Raw genomic sequence first — 5,830 nt, 5'->3', positions numbered from 1 at the left:
TAGATGATCTCTTCTGAGAATTTGAAATTTGTTTTTAGAGACTTTAGGTGGTCTCTGATGGTTGTTTGAACTGCTCTACGTAGACTCAGGAATCATGTGCACATAAAAAAGCGGGGTATGTGGCATTGAAGCAGAGCTACCAAGGGAAGCAGAAATGAGAGACCCACAGCCCTAGAGAGTGGGATTTTGAATCTTGAAGAGTTTCTGGCTCCTATTTCCAGTCCCCAGTGAGGTGTGTTTCCTGTTCTGAGGTCCGAGGAGATACCTGTAAACATTATATTCTCTCTTTTTGCATAAACTGGTTCAACTGGGCTGCTCATAAATGTAACCAAAAAACTTCTATTTAAGCAAGTGTTCACACCCATTTATCCTTCTTCTCTACAATTTCTATGGAATGGTCTCTCTTCTACCACAGGTGAGTCCCTCCATGTTTGCTCTGAATACCCTCCCTTCTTGCTTTCTTTGAGACCTTATACTATTGGTCATCAGTATTCTCTCCCATCTCTCTCACCTGCATCTTGGAATATAAACATCCTTGCACTGCTGGCACCTTGGAAAACAATAATACATCATTCTTGGAACCTTCTCTCATGCATTGCCAAATCATCACAATTACACGAAAAAAACCCTTTCTCCATCCATTGCTAAACTTCTAAGAAAAGCAGTCTAACCTCAGAATCCAATTATTTATCTTCTATTTATGGTTTGCCACTTCAATTTTCTTTCTGTGCTCAATGCCCTCCATTGATAATGCCTTAACATTTTCTGATACATTACAGCATTTGACATAGTTACCTCCCTCTTTTCTTTGAAACTAGCTCTTTCCTTCATTTCTGACATGCTATACTCTATACTATACACATTCTTGTTTGTGAAATCAATACTCATCTTGATGATACAAAATTGCACATGTACAGCCCAGATCTCTCTCTTCTAAGTTCTAGTCACATACATAGATACACACATGCATATATATGTGCGCATACATGTAAACATATATGCACACATTTATGCATGTATTTAAATATATGCATACATATAAATTGTATGTTTTGTGTGAACGTACACACACATATCTTTCCTCTTAACATTTTCTTCAGGTGCCTCAAACTCCACATTGCCCAACGTGTTATTCATCATGTTCATCAAACAACCCTCTAGTCCTCCAGAGTTTTCTAGCACCTCACCACATCACACTGCAATCCACTCAATCACCCAAGACAAGAATCTCATCCATGAGTTGGGGATTACTGCAAAATCTTCTCCCTGTCTCTAATGTAATTCTCCTCAAGTCCAGAATTTAAACTATTGGCAGAGTGATTTTTCCAAATGTACATTTAGTCACCTGTGCCCATGTCTACTGCTAACAGTGGGAACTTGGAAGAAGAGTATACTTGGGGACTCACCTATTATATATATAAATATTTGAAAGTGATATGATAAATACATGTAACAAACTGACATATAGAATCAATTATCTCCTCCTACCTTAATATATTTTCATACCAATAAAGTCATAATATATTGCAAAGCTATGTTTTAAGTAACTAATGTTTGGCAAAGTATCAAAGATAAATGAATGAATTATTATTGCCCATATCTAGATTTTCAGATGTTGGGATGATAATATTTGCATATGTCTACTTCAGTAACATATATATATTCAGTAATAAATATTTTACTCTATATAATTCAATATATATTCAATTATATATTACTATATATGATTCAGTAATTATTTTATTTTTTCAATAAGATTTATGTTAGGACTTCATTATAAAAAATTGTAAATTATATTGTTAATATCAATATTTTCTTGTAATCTATGCTCTGTTGAAAACAACACCAAATTAGCAAGTCTTCTTTGAATTGCTGTACCTCTTGAGTAGCTTTTTATTAATAGCAATTTGGAGAAACCTTTCTCTGCTGAGGCAGTAGCACTTGGAATTGTAAATAAAATTCTTAAATAAATACTTAAATCAGAAATAAATATTTTATATTTAAACTTTGAAGTAGGGTCACACATAATAAATTATTATGATTGCAGTAAATATTATAAAACATTTTAATGTCATTATTATATAAAGTCACTATTAATCACATCACATTTTTTGCCTTCTCTTAAGGTAACATTTCAATTCACACATTAAGCTAAAGACTTGGTGTCACACTTACACTTTTTAATGGTGTATCATGTTTACTTCTTAAATAATTTTATGAGTTATAATTGTTTGATATATATTTGCCCAGGCTGATCTTGAACTCCCGGCTTCAAGTGATCCTTCCGCTGTGCCCTCCCAAAGCGTTGAGATTACAGGGGTGGGCCACCACAACCAGCTTATAAATTATTGAAAAATGCAAAATAATCCTCAGTTGCCATATGTAAGTATTGTGTATACCATATTATTTCATGAGTGCTTCCATATCTTGAATTGAAATACAATGAGAAGCAAGAAAGCGGTTGCTTGACACTACTGGAAAGCAATAAAATGATTTCAAGTATCTATTATATTTTTGATGTCTAAAGGGAAAGATTTGACAAGTTGCAAAAATTTGCCTTTTTCTCTCATTTAAGTATTTTTGCAGGTCAAATTCTGCACATACTGCAAAGTAGTGTTTGTCTACAATATATCCAGTGACACAACCTTATGAGCCTCTATGGCTTTTGGATGCAGCCGCCTTTTGATTCAAGAATGTGTATGGAAAATATGTGTAGAAACATTTCTCTGGAGCCTGAATGGGTTTATTCACAAGAGTGTATGTTTAGGATTATGGGTCACACTGTGCCAGCACTGAGAGTCAGATAGCCAGTGACACAGGTTAGGTCAACCAGCCTTTCTGATTTGCCTAGGACTAAGGGACAGGCATTCCTGGGATGTACGATTTTCAGTGCCAAAGCCAGGAAAGTTCCAGGCAAACTGAAATTATTGCACCGGGAGTCCACATGTCTTTCAATAAAATTTGTGTATATGTTTGTAAGATGCATAGTTCCAAGTCAGTGGTCCCTTTTGCCCATGTCTCAGGGTGATACTATGTCATTCATTTGCTTACACTACTTTAATCTTCCCTCGATGATGTAATAAAAATATCCAAACAGCTAAAACACTAGATAGCATGAAAAAAATACTAAGAACAATGCCTAATATAGCAAATTTTAAGTAAATGGTAGTCATTATTATCCCACCTATAGTTAAAATCCCACTAATAGTTAAAATCCTACCAATAGTTTATCTTCATAACACACAGGGGGTGAGAAATACATGTTTTTGAATGGCCCAGGAGGAGTTTCTGCTCTGTGTGAGATTTACAAATTAAAATGGAATAGGGACTGGAGAATTAGTCTGACTTTAAAATTTTACTTCAGAGCTTCCAGTGATCAGGCTTTGGTTTCCAGAGGATCTGAAAGTATAAATTAGGATTCTCTAAATGATGAGATCCAGGTATTTTCACTTGAAATTTGGAGCATAATTTTAGGGAATTCAGAAACAGTTGTCAGAAGAGTGCATAGCTGTCATTTAAAGCATACATTCTGTAAGTCAAGAACTTAGACTTCAATTTGTGAGGATAAGGAGCCAGTTTTAGGGAGGAGGGTGGAGAAATAAAAGCAGAGAAGAAAGTTGCACTAACATTCACAAATGTTGATTTTCTACTTTATGCCAGAAACTTTGCTAGGGTTGGACTTTGATCAGACTTCTGGAGCTGAATGAAAACTGTACTATACTCAAAAGAGGTTCAGAGTTGGTGGTGCTGTGACTTGAAGTGCACACACCTATCTTTTCTAACTATCTCATTTGCACAAAGGTAGACAAACTGAGCGGTGTGAGAGTACAACAGATGTCTGTCAGTTACTGGATTTGGGGAGTAAGAATCAGCCCTTGGCAGCCAGGTGCGGTGGCTCACGCTTGTAATCTTAGCACTGTGGGAGGCTGAGGTGGGCTGATCAAGAGGTCAGGAGATCAAGACAATCCTGGCTAACATGGTGAAACTCCATCTCTACTAAAAAGACAAAAAATTAGCAAGGTGTGGTGGCACATGCCTGTAGTTCCAGCTACTCGGGAGGCTGAGGCAGGAGAATGGCTTGAACCCAGGAGGTGGAGATTGTAGTGAGCCAAGATCACTCCACTGCACTCCAGTCTGGGCAACAGAGCGAGACTCTGTCTCAAAAAAAAAAAAAAAAAAAAAAAGAATCTGTCTGGCTTTTGCTGTCTGCCTTGGCCACGATTGTCTCTTATAGTGTACTGAGCTAAGGATAAGGTGGAAGAGCATCAGTGGACCTCAATGTATAGAGCAGAGGCTTTTAAAGTAACTGCATTAGAACTCCAATCTGGGCCTGAATTCTGAATCTTGTGCTTCTACCATTTTAAAACATACCAAGCATCATCACTGAATGAAATAAATTTGTTCCGGATAGTAAAATTAAACTGTGTTTCCACTAAACCCTTTTCCAACAGTTTTTATTATAAATTTGGTGACATGATTCTACCAGCGGAGAAAGTGGACTATTTCAACATGAACATGTCAAAACAGAATGTAAACAGTTATTTCATTTTAGCCCTACGAAATCCCTGTATGATAGGGCAGGGAACTATGTATTATTGCCTTTATGTTTCCTGTGTAGAAAGGAAAATGAAGCACACTGGGGTCAATTAATTTGTCAAAGGTCACCTAGCAAGTTGGTGAGACTACCATTCTTCCAATATGCTTTCCACCAGACCATGTTAGACGTTAAAGGTCATGGATACACACTTGTTTCCAAGTCTGCATTGCATTTTGGAGTGCAAGACCAGGTGACTAATGGAGAAATAGTGTTTGGATACTATGTTGTTGAGCTTGGAAAAAACAGCCCTATTTAAGCCAATGACTGAAACTGAGGGAATAACCTGATGGAAGGCTTAATGTTCCACAGCCAAGTGCTGCCTGCCTGTGTCAAGATACATGCAGTTTTACTTCAGCAGTAAAGAGGGAAACATCTGTTACAATGGAGCTCTTCCAGTGCAGGGGAGATGAGAGAAAAGTTGATTATAACATCCACCTAATTTCATAAAAATGCACTATCGAACAAGAACAATTTGCTGGATTATAAAAGCTGCTGGATTAACCAGGTGGCCTTGTTGGATGCAAATCTTGCTTTCCACTTTGCACAGTAGATACTTAAATGTTAACAGATGAGTCCTCCAAGTCCCTTTCAGTTCTGCACTTTCTGGAAATGTTTAATTAGCTCTGTTGACACCCATCAGTCAACTTACAAAGTTGAAACTTCAAATATAGTAAGCTTACAAGAGGATATTTTATATCTATTTGTGTATATATATTTACATACCCTTATAAGGAATGATAATGGATACATCCTTTCTATTTTTCCATTTTAATCCAAGTCCATTTTACTAGTCTATTTGCTTAGATCAGCAGGTAAACTTCTTTTAGGAGAACATCTTTGTTGATTAACCCAAGGACCCTAAATAATTGATCTATGTAAAGTGGTAGAGGTCTTGTGACTGCCACCCATTTCTTTCCCTGCTTGACGTCCTATTGCTCACCCACGCCTGCTCCCCTGTTTTCCTCATGAGGCCAGGATAGTGAGGACTATGCCTGCACTAATTTAGTATATGAGTTTTGCTACATCCTTCCTCACAACATGATGTTTAATATTGTGAGGAGGCCTGGACTGTTCATGTCCCAGTGTCAGAGTGTGGCACCAGAGCTCCAGTAAAGATTAAGTAAAATGAATCTCCAGCTTCTTCTGAATTAGATCTTCATGGTTACTTTTGGTTCATAAGTTTCAAATAAAATTCGATGACATCTCAGCTCACTGCAAGCTCCGCCTCCCGGG

This window comes from Trachypithecus francoisi, unplaced genomic scaffold (genome assembly GCF_009764315.1).
Source record: "Trachypithecus francoisi isolate TF-2019V2 unplaced genomic scaffold, Tfra_2.0 Lachesis_group7, whole genome shotgun sequence".
Taxonomy (NCBI): domain Eukaryota; kingdom Metazoa; phylum Chordata; class Mammalia; order Primates; family Cercopithecidae; genus Trachypithecus; species Trachypithecus francoisi.
The sequence above is the reverse complement of the archived record's forward strand: the minus strand, read 5'-3'. Positions refer to the sequence as shown.